Genomic DNA, 17,222 nt, shown 5'->3' on the forward strand with positions numbered 1-17,222 from the left:
GATCCATGGTGTCCACGTTCTGGCTGTGTTGATCCTTCTTGTCCACGTTCTGGCTGCCGTGATCCATGGGTTCAACATTCTGGCTGCGTTGGTCCTTCATGTCCACGTTCTGTCTGTGGTGATCCATAGTGTCCACGTTGTGGCTGCGGTGATCCTTCGTGTCCACGTTCTGACTGCGGTGATCCTTCATGTCCACGGTCTGGCTGCGGTGATCCATGGTGTCCACCTTCTGGCTGTGTTGATCCTTAATGTCCACGTTCTGGCTGCGGTGATCCATGGTGTCCACGTTCTTGCTGTGGTGATGCTTTGTGTCCACGTTCTGACTGCGGTGATCCTTTGTATCCACGTTCTTACTGCGGTGATCCTTCGTGTCCACGTTCTGGCTGCGATGATCCATGGTGTCCACGTTCTGGCTGCGGTGATCCATGGTGTCCACGTTCTGGCTGCGGACATCATTCGTGTCCACGTTCTGGCTGGGGTGATCATTCATGTCCACTTTCTGACTGCGGTGATGCTTCGTGTCCACGTTCTGGCTGTGGTGATCCTTTGTGTCCACATTCTGACTTCTGTGATCCATGGGTTCAATGTTCTGGCTGCGTTGGTCTTTCATATCCACGTTCTGTCTGTGGTGATCCATAGTGTCCACTTTCTGGTTGCGGTGATGCTTCATGTCCACGTTCTGGCTGCGGTGATACTACGTGTCCACGTTCTGACTGCGGTGATCCTTCATGTCCACTTTCTGACTGCGGTGATCCTTCGTGTCCACGTTCTGGCTGTGGTGATCCTTTGTGTCCACATTCTGACTTCTGTGATCCATGGGTTCAATGTTCTGGCTGCGTTGGTCTTTCATATCCACGTTCTCGCTGTGGTGATCCATGGTGTCCACGTTTCTGGCTGCGGTGATCCATAGTGTCCATGTTCTGGTTGCGGTGAACCATAGTGTCCACGTTCTGTCTGTGGTGATCCTTCATGTCCTCGTTCTGGCTGCGGTGATGCTTCATGTCCGCTTTCTGACTCTGGTGAACCATGGTGTCCACGTTCTGGCTGTGGTGATCCATGGTGTCCAGGTTCTGGCTGTGGTGATCCATCATGTCCACGTTCTGGTTGAGGTGATCGATAGTGTCCACGTTTCTGGCAGTGGCGATCCATGGTGTCCACGTTCTGACTGCGGTGATCCATAGTGTCCACGTTCTGGCTGTGTTGATCCTTCTTGTCCACGTTCTGGCTGCCGTGATCGATGGGTTCAACGTTCTGGCTGCGTTGGACCTCCATGTCCACGTTCTGTCTGTGGTGATCCATAGTGTCCACGTTGTGGCTGCGGTGATCCTTCGTGTCCACGTTCTGACTGCGGTGATCCTTCATGTCCACGGTCTGGCTGCGGTGATCCATGGTGTCCACCTTCTGGCTGTGTTGATCCTTAATGTCCACGTTCTGGCTGCGGTGATCCATGGTGTCCACGTTCTTGCTGTGGTGATGCTTTGTGTCCACGTTCTGACTGCGGTGATCCTTTGTATCCACGTTCTTACTGCGGTGATCCTTCGTGTCCACGTTCTGGCTGCGATGATCCATGGTGTCCACGTTCTGGCTGCGGTGATCCATGGTGTCCACGTTCTGGCTGCGGACATCATTCGTGTCCACGTTCTGGCTGGGGTGATCATTCATGTCCACTTTCTGACTGCGGTGATGCTTCGTGTCCACGTTCTGGCTGTGGTGATCCTTTGTGTCCACATTCTGACTTCTGTGATCCATGGGTTCAATGTTCTGGCTGCGTTGGTCTTTCATATCCACGTTCTGTCTGTGGTGATCCATAGTGTCCACTTTCTGGTTGCGGTGATGCTTCATGTCCACGTTCTGGCTGCGGTGATACTACGTGTCCACGTTCTGACTGCGGTGATCCTTCATGTCCACTTTCTGACTGCGGTGATCCTTCGTGTCCACGTTCTGGCTGTGGTGATCCTTTGTGTCCACATTCTGACTTCTGTGATCCATGGGTTCAATGTTCTGGCTGCGTTGGTCTTTCATATCCACGTTCTCGCTGTGGTGATCCATGGTGTCCACGTTTCTGGCTGCGGTGATCCATAGTGTCCATGTTCTGGTTGCGGTGAACCATAGTGTCCACGTTCTGTCTGTGGTGATCCTTCATGTCCTCGTTCTGGCTGCGGTGATGCTTCATGTCCGCTTTCTGACTGTGGTGAACCATGGTGTCCACGTTCTGGCTGTGGTGATCCATGGTGTCCAGGTTCTGGCTGTGGTGATCCATCATGTCCACGTTCTGGTTGAGGTGATCGATAGTGTCCACGTTTCTGGCAGTGGCGATCCATGGTGTCCACGTTCTGACTGCGGTGATCCATAGTGTCCACGTTCTGGCTGTGTTGATCCTTCTTGTCCACGTTCTGGCTGCCGTGATCGATGGGTTCAACGTTCTGGCTGCGTTGGACCTCCATGTCCACGTTCTGTCTGTGGTGATCCATAGTGTCCACGTTCTGGTTGCGGTGATCCTTCATGTCCACGTTCTGGCAGCGGTGATGCTTCATGTCCATGTTCTGGCAGCGGTTATCCTTCATGTCAACGTTCTGGCAGCGGTGATGCTTCATGTCCACGTTCTGGCTGTGGTGATCCTTCGTGTCCATGTTCTGGCTGCGGTGATCCTTCGTGTCCATGTTTCTGGCTGCGGTGATCCATGGTGTCCACGTTCTGGCGGCGGTGATCCATGGTGTCCAGGTTCTGGCTGTGGTGATCCATGGTGTCCAGGTTCTGGCTGTGGTGATGCATGGTGTCCACATTCTGGTTGCGGTGATCCATCATGTCCACGTTCTGGTTGCGGTGATCCATCATGTCCACGTTCTGGTTGAGGTGATCGATAGTGTCCATGTTTCTGGCAGTGGCGATCCATGGTGTCCACGTTCTGACTGCGGTGATCCATGGTGTCCACGTTCTGGCTGTGTTGATCCTTCTTGTCCACGTTCTGGCTGCCGTGATCCATGGGTTCAACGTTCTGGCTGCGTTGGTCCTTCATGTCCACGTTCTGTCTGTGGTGATCCATAGTGTCCACGTTCTGGCTGCGGTGATCCTTCGTGTCCACGTTCTGACTGCGGTGATCCTTCATGTCCACGGTCTGGCTGCGGTGATCCATGGTGTCCACCTTCTGGCTGTGTTGATCCTTCATGTCCACGTTCTGGCTGCGGTGATCCATGGTGTCCACGTTCTTGCTGTGGTGATGCTTTGTGTCCACGTTCTGACTGCGGTGATCCTTTGTATCCACGTTCTTACTGCGGTGATCCTTCGTGTCCACGTTCTGGCTGCGATGATCCATGGTGTCCACGTTCTGGCTGCGGTGATCCATGGTGTCCACGTTCTGGCTGCGGACATCATTCGTGTCCACGTTCTGGCTGGGGTGATCATTCATGTCCACTTTCTGACTGCGGTGATGCTTCGTGTCCACGTTCTGGCTGTGGTGATCCTTTGTGTCCACATTCTGACTTCTGTGATCCATGGGTTCAATGTTCTGGCTGCATTGGTCTTTCATATCCACGTTCTGTCTGTGGTGATCCATAGTGTCCACTTTCTGGTTGCGGTGATGCTTCATGTCCACGTTCTGGCTGCGGTGATACTACGTGTCCACGTTCTGACTGCGGTGATCCTTCATGTCCACGGTCTGGCTGCGGTGATCCATGGTGTCCACCTTCTGGCTGTGTTGATCCTTCATGTCCACGTTCTGGCTGCGGTGATCCATGGTGTCCACGTTCTTGCTGTGGTGATGCTTTGTGTCCACGTTCTGACTGCGGTGATCCTTTGTATCCACGTTCTTACTGCGGTGATCCTTCGTGTCCACGTTCTGGCTGCGATGATCCATGGTGTACACGTTCTGGCTGCGGTGATCCATGGTGTCCACGTTCTGGCTGCGGACTTCATTCGTGTCCACTTTCTGGCTGGGGTGATCATTCGTGTCCACTTTCTGACTGCGGTGATCCTTCGTGTCCACGTTCTGGCTGTGGTGATCCTTTGTGTCCACATTCTGACTTCTGTGATCCATGGGTTCAATGTTCTGGCTGCGTTGGTCTTTCATATCCACGTTCTGGCTGTGGTGATCCATGGTGTCCACGTTTCTGGCTGCGGTGATCCATAGTGTCCATGTTCTGGTTGCGGTGAACCATAGTGTCCACGTTCTGTCTGTGGTGATCCTTCATGTCCTCGTTCTGGCTGCGGTGATGCTTCATGTCCGCTTTCTGACTGTGGTGAACCATGGTGTCCACGTTCTGGCTGTGGTGATCCATGGTGTCCAGGTTCTGGCTGTGGTGATCCATCATGTCCACGTTCTGGTTGAGGTGATCGATAGTGTCCACGTTTCTGGCAGTGGCGATCCATGGTGTCCACGTTCTGACTGCGGTGATCCATAGTGTCCACGTTCTGGCTGTGTTGATCCTTCTTGTCCACGTTCTGGCTGCCGTGATCGATGGGTTCAACGTTCTGGCTGCGTTGGACCTCCATGTCCACGTTCTGTCTGTGGTGATCCATAGTGTCCACGTTCTGGTTGCGGTGATCCTTCATGTCCACGTTCTGGCAGCGGTGATGCTTCATGTCCATGTTCTGGCAGCGGTTATCCTTCATGTCCACGTTCTGGCAGCGGTGATGCTTCATGTCCACGTTCTGGCTGCGGTGATCCTTCGTGTCCATGTTCTGGCTGCGGTGATCCTTCGTGTCCATGTTTCTGGCTGCGGTGATCCATGGTGTCCACGTTCTGGCGGCGGTGATCCATGGTGTCCAGGTTCTGGCTGTGGTGATCCATGGTGTACACGTTCTGGTTGCGGTGATCCTTCATGTCCACGTTCTGGCAGCGGTGATGCTTCATGTCCATGTTCTGGCAGCGGTTATCCTTCATGTCCACGTTCTGGAAGCGGTGATGCTTCATGTCCACGTTCTGGCTGCGGTGATCCTTCGTGTCCATGTTCTGGCTGCGGTGATCCTTCGTGTCCATGTTTCTGGCTGCGGTGATCCATGGTGTCCACGTTCTGGCGGCGGTGATCCATGGTGTCCAGGTTCTGGCTGTGGTGATCCATGGTGTACACGTTCTGGTTGCGGTGATCCATCATGTCCACCTTCTGATTGAGGTGATTGATAGTGTCCACGTTCTGGCTGCGGTGATCCTTCGTGTCCACGTTTTGACTGTGGTGATCCTTCGTGTCCACGTTCTGGCTGTGGTGTTCCTTCATGTCCACGTTCTGGCTGCGGTGATCCATGGTGTCGACGTTCTGGCTGTGCTGAAGCTTCATGTCCACGTTCTGGCTGTGGTGATCCTTTGTGTCCACGTTCTGACTGTGGTGATCCTTTGTATCCATGTTCTTACTGCGGTAATCCTTTGTGTCCATGTTCTGGCTGCGGTGATCCATGGTGTCCACGTTCTGGCTGCGGTGATCCATGGTGTCCACCTTCTGGCTGCGGACATCATTCGTGTCCACGTTCTGGCTGCGGTGATCATTCGTGTCCACATTCTGGCTGTGTTGATCCTTCATGTCCACGTTCTGGCTTCCGTGATCCATGGGTTCAACGTTCTGGCTGCGTTGGTCCTTCATGTCCACGTTCTGTCTGTGGTGATCCATGGTGTCCACGTTCTGGCTGCGGACATCATTCGTGTCCACGTTCTGGCTGGGGTGATCATTCGTGTCCACTTTCTGGCTGAGGTGATCATTCGTGTCCACTTTCTGGCTGCAGCGATCCATGGTGTCCATGTTCTAGTTGTGGTGATCCATAGGGTCCACGTTCTGACTGCGGTGATCCTTCGTGTCCACGTTCTGGCTGTGGTGATCCATGGTGTCCATGTTTCTGGCTGCGGTGATCCATGGTGTCCATGTTCTGGCTGTGGTGATCCATGGTGTTCAGGTTCTGGCTCTGGTGATCCATGGTGTCCACGTTCTGGTTGCGGTGATCCATCATGTCCACGTTCTGGTTGAGGTGATCGATAGTGTCCACGTTTCTGGCAGTGGCGATCCATGGTGTCCACGTTCTGGCTGCGGTGATCCATGGTGTCCACGTTCTGGCTGTGTTGATCCTTCTTGTACACGTTCTGGCTGCGTTGGTCCTTCATGTCCACGTTCTGTCTGTGGTGATCCATAGTGTCCACGTTCTGGTTGCGGTGATGCTTCTTGTCCACGTTCTGGCTGCGGTGATCCTTCGTGTCCACGTTCTGACTGCGGTGATCCTTCATGTCCACGGTTTGGCTGCGGTGATCCATGGTGTCCACGTTCTGGCTGTGTTGATCCTTCATGTCCACGTTCTGGCTGCTGTGATCCATGGTGTCCACGTTCTTGCTGTGGTGATGCTTTGTGTCCACGTTCTGACTGTGGTGATCCTTTGTATCCACGTTCTTACTGCGGTGATCCTTCGTGTCGACGTTCTGGCTGCGATGATCCATGGTGTCCACGTTCTGGCTGCGGTGTTCCTTCATGTCCACGTTCTGGCTGCGGCCATCATTCGTGTCCACGTTCTGGCTGGGGTGATCATTCGTGTCCACTTTCTGACTGCGGTGATCCTTCGTGTCCACATTCTTGCTGTGGTGATGCTTTGTGTCCACGTTATGACTGTGGTGATCCTTTGTATCCACGTTCTTACTGCGGTGATCCTTTGTATCCACGTTCTTACTGCGGTGATCCTTCATGTCCACGTTCTGGCTGTGTTGATCCTTCATGTCCACGTTCTGGCTGCGGTGATCCATGGTGTCCACGTTCTTGCTGTGGTGATGCTTTGTGTCCACGTTCTGACTGCGGTGATCCTTTGTATCCACGTTCTTACTGCGGTGATCCTTTGTATCCACGTTCTTACTGCGGTGATCCTTCATGTCCACGTTCTGGCTGTGGTGATCCATTGTGTCCATGTTTCTGGCTGCGGTGATCCTTCATGCCCACGTTCTGGCAGCGGTGATGCTTCATGTCCATGTTCTGGCAGCGGTTATCCTTCATGTCCACGTTCTGGCAGCGGTGATGCTTCATGTCCACGTTCTGGCTGCGGTGATCCTTCGTGTCCATGTTCTGGCTGCGGTGATCCTTCGTGTCCATGTTTCTGGCTGCGGTGATCCATGGTGTCCACGTTCTGGCGGCGGTGATCCATGGTGTCCAGGTTCTGGCTGTGGTGATCCATGGTGTACACGTTCTGGTTGCGGTGATCCTTCATGTCCACGTTCTGGCAGCGGTGATGCTTCATGTCCATGTTCTGGCAGCGGTTATCCTTCATGTCCACGTTCTGGCAGCGGTGATGCTTCATGTCCACGTTCTGGCTGCGGTGATCCTTCGTGTCCATGTTCTGGCTGCGGTGATCCTTCGTGTCCATGTTTCTGGCTGCGGTGATCCATGGTGTCCACGTTCTGGCGGCGGTGATCCATGGTGTCCAGGTTCTGGCTGTGGTGATCCATGGTGTACACGTTCTGGTTGCGGTGATCCATCATGTCCACCTTCTGATTGAGGTGATTGATAGTGTCCACGTTCTGGCTGCGGTGATCCTTCGCGTCCACGTTCTGACTGTGGTGATCCTTCGTGTCCACGTTCTGGCTGTGGTGTTCCTTCATGTCCACGTTCTGGCTGCGGTGATCCATGGTGTCGACGTTCTGGCTGTGCTGAAGCTTCATGTCCACGTTCTGGCTGTGGTGATCCTTTGTGTCCACGTTCTGACTGTGGTGATCCTTTGTATCCATGTTCTTACTGCGGTAATCCTTTGTGTCCATGTTCTGGCTGCGGTGATCCATGGTGTCCACGTTCTGGCTGCGGTGATCCATGGTGTCCACCTTCTGGCTGCGGACATCATTCGTGTCCACGTTCTGGCTGCGGTGATCATTCGTGTCCACATTCTGGCTGTGTTGATCCTTCATGTCCACGTTCTGGCTTCCGTGATCCATGGGTTCAACGTTCTGGCTGCGTTGGTCCTTCATGTCCACGTTCTGTCTGTGGTGATCCATGGTGTCCACGTTCTGGCTGCGGACATCATTCGTGTCCACGTTCTGGCTGGGGTGATCATTCGTGTCCACTTTCTGGCTGAGGTGATCATTCGTGTCCACTTTCTGGCTGCAGCGATCCATGGTGTCCATGTTCTAGTTGTGGTGATCCATAGGGTCCACGTTCTGACTGCGGTGATCCTTCGTGTCCACGTTCTGGCTGTGGTGATCCATGGTGTCCATGTTTCTGGCTGCGGTGATCCATGGTGTCCACGTTCTGGCTGTGGTGATCCATGGTGTTCAGGTTCTGGCTCTGGTGATCCATGGTGTCCACGTTCTGGTTGCGGTGATCCATCATGTCCACGTTCTGGTTGAGGTGATCGATAGTGTCCACGTTTCTGGCAGTGGCGATCCATGGTGTCCACGTTCTGACTGCGGTGATCCATGGTGTCCACGTTCTGGCTGTGTTGATCCTTCTTGTACACGTTCTGGCTGCGTTGGTCCTTCATGTCCACGTTCTGTCTGTGGTGATCCATAGTGTCCACGTTCTGGTTGCGGTGATGCTTCTTGTCCACGTTCTGGCTGCGGTGATCCTTCGTGTCCACGTTCTGACTGCGGTGATCCTTCATGTCCACGGTTTGGCTGCGGTGATCCATGGTGTCCACGTTCTGGCTGTGTTGATCCTTCATGTCCACGTTCTGGCTGCTGTGATCCATGGTGTCCACGTTCTTGCTGTGGTGATGCTTTGTGTCCACGTTCTGACTGTGGTGATCCTTTGTATCCACGTTCTTACTGCGGTGATCCTTCGTGTCGACGTTCTGGCTGCGATGATCCATGGTGTCCACGTTCTGGCTGCGGTGTTCCATGGTGTCCACGTTCTGGCTGCGGCCATCATTCGTGTCCACGTTCTGGCTGGGGTGATCATTCGTGTCCACTTTCTGACTGCGGTGATCCTTCGTGTCCACATTCTTGCTGTGGTGATGCTTTGTGTCCACGTTATGACTGTGGTGATCCTTTGTATCCACGTTCTTACTGCGGTGATCCTTTGTATCCACGTTCTTACTGCGGTGATCCTTCATGTCCACGTTCTGGCTGTGTTGATCCTTCATGTCCACGTTCTGGCTGCGGTGATCCATGGTGTCCACGTTCTTGCTGTGGTGATGCTTTGTGTCCACGTTCTGACTGCGGTGATCCTTTGTATCCACGTTCTTACTGCGGTGATCCTTTGTATCCACGTTCTTACTGCGGTGATCCTTCATGTCCACGTTCTGGCTGTGGTGATCCATTGTGTCCATGTTTCTGGCTGCGGTGATCCATGGTGTCCACGTTCTGGCTGTGGTGATCCATGGTGTCCAAGTTCTGGCTGTGGTGATCCATGGTGTCCACGTTCTGGTTGCGGTGATCCATCATGTCCACGTTCTGGTTGAGGTGATCGATAGTGTCCATGTTTCTGGCAGTGGCGATCCATGGTGTCCACGTTCTGACTGCGGTGATCCATGGTGTCCACGTTCTGGCTGTGTTGATCCTTCTTGTCCACGTTCTGGCTGCCGTGATCCATGGGTTCAACGTTCTGGCTGCGTTGGTCCTTCATGTCCACGTTCTGTCTGTGGTGATCCATAGTGTCCACGTTCTGGTTGCGGTGATGCTTCATGTCCACGTTCTGGCTGCGGTGATCCTTCGTGTCCACGTTCTGACTGCGGTGATCCTTCATGTCCACGGTCTGGCTGCCGTGATCCATGGTGTCCACCTTCTGGCTGTGTTGATCCTTCATGTCCACGTTCTGGCTGCGGTGATCCATGGTGTCCACGTTCTTGCTGTGGTGATGCTTTGTGTCCACGTTCTGACTGCGGTGATCCTTTGTATCCACGTTCTTACTGCGGTGATCCTTCGTGTCCACGTTCTGGCTGCGATGATCCATGGTGTCCACGTTCTGGCTGCGGTGATCCATGGTGTCCACGTTCTGGCTGCGGACATCATTCGTGTCCACGTTCTGGCTGGTGTGATCATTCATGTCCACTTTCTGATTGCGGTGATCCTTCGTGTCCACGTTCTGGCTGTGGTGATCCTTTGTGTCCACATTCTGACTTCTGTGATCCATGGGTTCAATGTTCTGGCTGCGTTGGTCTTTCATATCCACGTTCTGTCTGTGGTGATCCATAGTGTCCACGTTCTGGTTGCGGTGATGCTTCATGTCCACGTTCTGGCTGCGGTGATCCTTCGTGTCCATGTTTCTGGCTGCGGTGATCCATGGTGTCCACGTTCTGGCGGCGGTGATCCATGGTGTCCAGGTTCTGGCTGTGGTGATCCATGGTGTACACGTTCTGGTTGCGGTGATCCTTCATGTCCACGTTCTGGCAGCGGTGATGCTTCATGTCCATGTTCTGGCAGCGGTTATCCTTCATGTCCACGTTCTGGCAGCGGTGATGCTTCATGTCCACGTTCTGGCTGCGGTGATCCTTCGTGTCCATGTTCTGGCTGCGGTGATCCTTCGTGTCCATGTTTCTGGCTGCGGTGATCCATGGTGTCCACGTTCTGGCGGCGGTGATCCATGGTGTCCAGGTTCTGGCTGTGGTGATCCATGGTGTACACGTTCTGGTTGCGGTGATCCATCATGTCCACCTTCTGATTGAGGTGATTGATAGTGTCCACGTTCTGGCTGCGGTGATCCTTCGCGTCCACGTTCTGACTGTGGTGATCCTTCGTGTCCACGTTCTGGCTGTGGTGTTCCTTCATGTCCACGTTCTGGCTGCGGTGATCCATGGTGTCGACGTTCTGGCTGTGCTGAAGCTTCATGTCCACGTTCTGGCTGTGGTGATCCTTTGTGTCCACGTTCTGACTGTGGTGATCCTTTGTATCCATGTTCTTACTGCGGTAATCCTTTGTGTCCATGTTCTGGCTGCGGTGATCCATGGTGTCCACGTTCTGGCTGCGGTGATCCATGGTGTCCACCTTCTGGCTGTGTTGATCCTTCATGTCCACGTTCTGGCTTCCGTGATCCATGGGTTCAACGTTCTGGCTGCGTTGGTCCTTCATGTCCACGTTCTGTCTGTGGTGATCCATGGTGTCCACGTTCTGGCTGCGGACATCATTCGTGTCCACGTTCTGGCTGGGGTGATCATTCGTGTCCACTTTCTGGCTGAGGTGATCATTCGTGTCCACTTTCTGGCTGCAGCGATCCATGGTGTCCATGTTCTAGTTGTGGTGATCCATAGGGTCCACGTTCTGACTGCGGTGATCCTTCGTGTCCACGTTCTGGCTGTGGTGATCCATGGTGTCCATGTTTCTGGCTGCGGTGATCCATGGTGTCCATGTTCTGGCTGTGGTGATCCATGGTGTTCAGGTTCTGGCTCTGGTGATCCATGGTGTCCACGTTCTGGTTGCGGTGATCCATCATGTCCACGTTCTGGTTGAGGTGATCGATAGTGTCCACGTTTCTGGCAGTGGCGATCCATGGTGTCCACGTTCTGACTGCGGTGATCCATGGTGTCCACGTTCTGGCTGTGTTGATCCTTCTTGTACACGTTCTGGCTGCGTTGGTCCTTCATGTCCACGTTCTGTCTGTGGTGATCCATAGTGTCCACGTTCTGGTTGCGGTGATGCTTCTTGTCCACGTTCTGGCTGCGGTGATCCTTCGTGTCCACGTTCTGACTGCGGTGATCCTTCATGTCCACGGTTTGGCTGCGGTGATCCATGGTGTCCACGTTCTGGCTGTGTTGATCCTTCATGTCCACGTTCTGGCTGCTGTGATCCATGGTGTCCACGTTCTTGCTGTGGTGATGCTTTGTGTCCACGTTCTGACTGTGGTGATCCTTTGTATCCACGTTCTTACTGCGGTGATCCTTCGTGTCGACGTTCTGGCTGCGATGATCCATGGTGTCCACGTTCTGGCTGCGGTGTTCCATGGTGTCCACGTTCTGGCTGCGGCCATCATTCGTGTCCACGTTCTGGCTGGGGTGATCATTCGTGTCCACTTTCTGACTGCGGTGATCCTTCGTGTCCACATTCTTGCTGTGGTGATGCTTTGTGTCCACGTTATGACTGTGGTGATCCTTTGTATCCACGTTCTTACTGCGGTGATCCTTTGTATCCACGTTCTTACTGCGGTGATCCTTCATGTCCACGTTCTGGCTGTGTTGATCCTTCATGTCCACGTTCTGGCTGCGGTGATCCATGGTGTCCACGTTCTTGCTGTGGTGATGCTTTGTGTCCACGTTCTGACTGCGGTGATCCTTTGTATCCACGTTCTTACTGCGGTGATCCTTTGTATCCACGTTCTTACTGCGGTGATCCTTCATGTCCACGTTTTGGCTGTGGTGATCCATTGTGTCCATGTTTCTGGCTGCGGTGATCCATGGTGTCCACGTTCTGGCTGTGGTGATCCATGGTGTCCAAGTTCTGGCTGTGGTGATCCATGGTGTCCACGTTCTGGTTGCGGTGATCCATCATGTCCACGTTCTGGTTGAGGTGATCGATAGTGTCCATGTTTCTGGCAGTGGCGATCCATGGTGTCCACGTTCTGACTGCGGTGATCCATGGTGTCCACGTTCTGGCTGTGTTGATCCTTCTTGTCCACGTTCTGGCTGCCGTGATCCATGGGTTCAACGTTCTGGCTGCGTTGGTCCTTCATGTCCACGTTCTGTCTGTGGTGATCCATAGTGTCCACGTTCTGGTTGCGGTGATGCTTCATGTCCACGTTCTGGCTGCGGTGATCCTTCGTGTCCACGTTCTGACTGCGGTGATCCTTCATGTCCACGGTCTGGCTGCGGTGATCCATGGTGTCCACCTTCTGGCTGTGTTGATCCTTCATGTCCACGTTCTGGCTGCGGTGATCCATGGTGTCCACGTTCTTGCTGTGGTGATGCTTTGTGTCCACGTTCTGACTGCGGTGATCCTTTGTATCCACGTTCTTACTGCGGTGATCCTTCGTGTCCACGTTCTGGCTGCGATGATCCATGGTGTCCACGTTCTGGCTGCGGTGATCCATGGTGTCCACGTTCTGGCTGCGGACATCATTCGTGTCCACGTTCTGGCTGGTGTGATCATTCATGTCCACTTTCTGATTGCGGTGATCCTTCGTGTCCACGTTCTGGCTGTGGTGATCCTTTGTGTCCACATTCTGACTTCTGTGATCCATGGGTTCAATGTTCTGGCTGCGTTGGTCTTTCATATCCACGTTCTGTCTGTGGTGATCCATAGTGTCCACGTTCTGGTTGCGGTGATGCTTCATGTCCACGTTCTGGCTGCGGTGATCCTTCGTGTCCACGTTCTGACTGCGGTGATCCTTCATGTCCACGGTCTGGCTGCGGTGATCCATGGTGTACACCTTCTGGCTGTGTTGATCCTTCATGTCCACGTTCTGGCTGCGGTGATCCATGGTGTCCACGTTCTTGCTGTGGTGATGCTTTGTGTCCACGTTCTGACTGCGGTGATCCTTTGTATCCACGTTCTTACTGCGGTGATCCTTCGTGTCCACGTTCTGGCTGCGATGATCCATGGTGTCCACGTTCTGGCTGCGGTGATCCATGGTGTCCACGTTCTGGCTGCGGACATCATTCGTGTCCACGTTCTGGCTGGGGTGATCATTCGTGTCCACTTTCTGACTGCGGTGATCCTTCGTGTCCACGTTCTGGCTGTGGTGATCCTTTGTGTCCACATTCTGACTTCTGTGATCCATGGGTTCAATGTTCTGTCTGCGTTGGTCTTTCATATCCACGTTCTGGCTGTGGTGATCCATGGTGTCCACGTTTCTGGCTGCGGTGATCCATAGTGTCCATGTTCTGGTTGCGGTGAACCATAGTGTCCACGTTCTGTCTGTGGTGATCCTTCATGTCCACGTTTCTGGCGGCGGTGATCCATAGTGTCCATGTTCTGGTTGCGGTGATGCTTCATGTCCACGTTCTGTCTGCGGTGATGATTTATATCCACGTTCTGGCTGCGGTGATCCTTCATGTCCACGTTCTAGCTGCGGTGATCCTTCATGTCCACGTTCTGGCTGCGGTGATGCTTCATGTCCGCTTTCTGACTGTGGTGAACCATGGTGTCCACGTTCTGGCTGTGGTGATCCATGGTGTCCAGGTTCTGGCTGTGGTGATCCATCATGTCCACGTTCTGGTTGAGGTGATCGATAGTGTCCACGTTTCTGGCAGTGGCGATCCATGGTGTCCACGTTCTGACTGCGGTGATCCATAGTGTCCACGTTCTGGCTGTGTTGATCCTTCTTGTCCACGTTCTGGCTGTCGTGATCCATGGGTTCAACGTTCTGGCTGCGTTGGACCTCCATGTCCACGTTCTGTCTGTGGTGATCCATAGTGTCCACGTTCTGGTTGCGGTGATCCTTCATGTCCACGTTCTGGCAGCGGTGATGCTTCATGTCCATGTTCTGGCAGCGGTTATCCTTCATGTCCACGTTCTGGCAGCGGTGATGCTTCATGTCCACGTTCTGGCTGCGGTGATCCTTCGTGTCCATGTTCTGGCTGCGGTGATCCTTCGTGTCCATGTTTCTGGCTGCGGTGATCCATGGTGTCCACGTTCTGGCGGCGGTGATCCATGGTGTCCAGGTTCTGGCTGTGGTGATCCATGGTGTACACGTTCTGGTTGCGGTGATCCATCATGTCCACCTTCTGATTGAGGTGATTGATAGTGTCCCCGTTCTGGCTGCGGTGATCCTTCGTGTCCACGTTCTGACTGTGGTGATCCTACGTGTCCACGTTCTGGCTGTGGTGTTCCTTCATGTCCACGTTCTGGCTGCGGTGATCCATGGTGTCGACGTTCTGGCTGTGCTGAAGCTTCATGTCCACGTTCTGGCTGTGGTGATCCTTTGTGTCCACGTTCTGACTGTGGTGATCCTTTGTATCCATGTTCTTACTGCGGTAATCCTTCGTGTCCATGTTCTGGCTGCGGTGATCCATGGTGTCCACGTTCTGGCTGCGGTAATCCTTCGTGTCCATGTTCTGGCTGCGGTGATCCATGGTGTCCACGTTCTTACTGCGGTGATCCTTCATGTCCACGTTCTGGCTGTGTTGATCCTTCATGTCCACGTTCTGGCTGCGGTGATCCATGGTGTCCACGGTCTGGCTGCGGTGATCCATGGGTTCAACGTTCTGGCTGCGTTGGACCTTCATGTCCACGTTCTGTCTGTGGTGATCCATGGTGTCCACGTTCTGGTTGCGGTGATGCTTCATGTCCACGTTCTGGCTGCGGTGATCCTTCGTGTCCATGTTCTGGCTGCGGTGATCCTTCGTGTCCATGTTTCTGGCTGCGGTGATCCATGGTGTCCACGTTCTGGCGGCGGTGATCCATGGTGTCCAGGTTCTGGCTGTGGTGATCCATGGTGTACACGTTCTGGTTGCGGTGATCCATCATGTCCACCTTCTGATTGAGGTGATTGATAGTGTCCACGTTCTGGCTGCGGTGATCCTTCGTGTCCACGTTCTGACTGTGGTGATCCTTCGTGTCCACGTTCTGGCTGTGGTGTTCCTTCATGTCCACGTTCTGGCTGCGGTGATCCATGGTGTCGACGTTCTGGCTGTGCTGAAGCTTCATGTCCACGTTCTGGCTGTGGTGATCCTTTGAGTCCACGTTCTGACTGTGGTGATCCTTTGTATCCATGTTCTTACTGCAGTAATCCTTCGTGTCCATGTTCTGGCTGCGGTGATCCATGGTGTCCACGTTCTGGCTGCGGTAATCCTTCGTGTCCATGTTCTGGCTGCGGTGATCCATGGTGTCCACGTTCTTACTGCGGTGATCCTTCATGTCCACGTTCTGGCTGTGTTGATCCTTCATGTCCACGTTCTGGCTGCGGTGATCCATGGTGTCCATCGGTCTGGCTGCGGTGATCCATGGGTTCAATGTTCTGGCTGCGTTGGACCTTCATGTCCACGTTCTGTCTGTGGTGATCCATGGTGTCCACGTTCTGGTTGCGGTGATGCTTCATGTCCACGTTCTGGCTGCGGTGATCCTTCGTGTCCAAGTTCTGACTGCGGTGATCCTCCATGTCCACGGTCTGGCTGCAGTGATCCATGGTGTCCACGTTCTGGCTGTGTTGATACTTCATGTCCACGTTCTGGCTGCGTTAGTCCTTCATGTCCACGTTCTGTCTGTGGTGATCCATACTGTCCACGTTCTGGTTGCGGTGATGCTTCATGTCCACGTTCTGGCTGCGGTGATGCTTCATGTCCACGGTCTGGCTGCGGTGATCCATGGTGTCCACGTTCTGGCTGTGTTGATCCTTCATGTCCACGTTCTGGCTGCTGTGATCCATGGTGTCCACGTTCTTGCTGTGGTGATGCTTTGTGTCCACGTTCTGACTGTGGTGATCCTTTGTATCCACGTTCTTACTGCGGTGATCCTTCGTGTCGACGTTCTGGCTGCGATGATCCATGGTGTCCACGTTCTGGCTGCGGTGCCCATGGTGTCCACGTTCTGGCTGCGGCCATCATTCGTGTCCACGTTCTGGCTGGGGTGATCGTTCGTGTCCACTTTCTGACTGCGGTGATCTTTCGTGTCCACATTCTTGCTGTGGTGATGCTTTGTGTACACGTTATGACTGTGGTGATCCTTTGTATCCACGTTCTTACTGCGGTGATCCTTTGTATCCACGTTCTTACTGCGGTGATCCTTCATGTCCACGTTCTGGCTGTGTTGATCCTTCATGTCCACGTTCTGGCTGCGGTGATCCATGGTGTCCACGTTCTTGCTGTGGTGATGCTTTGTGTCCACGTTCTGACTGCAGTGATCCTTTGTATCCACGTTCTTACAGCGGTGATCCTTCGTGTCCACGTTCTGGCTGCGGTGATCCATGGTGTCCACGTTCTGGCTGTGGTGATCCATGGTTTCCAGGTTCTGGCTGTGGTGATCCATGGTTTCCAGGTTCTGGCTGTGGTGATCCATGGTGTCCACGTTCTGGTTGCGGTGATCCATCATGTCCACGTTCTGGTTGAGGTGATCGATAGTGTCCACGTTTCTGGCAGTGGCGATCCATGGTGTCCACGTTCTGACTGTGGTGATCCATGGTGTCCACGTTCTGGCTGTGTTGATCCTTCTTGTCCACGTTCTGGCTGCCGTGATCCATGGGTTCACCGTTCTGGCTGCGTTGGTCCTTCATGTGCACGTTCTGTCTGTGGTGATCCATAGTGTCCACGTTCTGGTTGCGGTGATGCTTCATGTCCACGTTCTGGCTGCGGTGATCCTTCGTGTCCACGTTCTGACTGCGGTGTTCCTTCATGTCCACGGTCTGGCTGCGGTGATCCATGGTGTCCACCTTCTGGCTGTGTTGATCCTTCATGTCCACGTTCTGGCAGCGGTG

The sequence above is a fragment of the Hemitrygon akajei genome, chromosome 3, assembly GCF_048418815.1.
Source record: "Hemitrygon akajei chromosome 3, sHemAka1.3, whole genome shotgun sequence".
NCBI lineage: Eukaryota > Metazoa > Chordata > Chondrichthyes > Myliobatiformes > Dasyatidae > Hemitrygon > Hemitrygon akajei.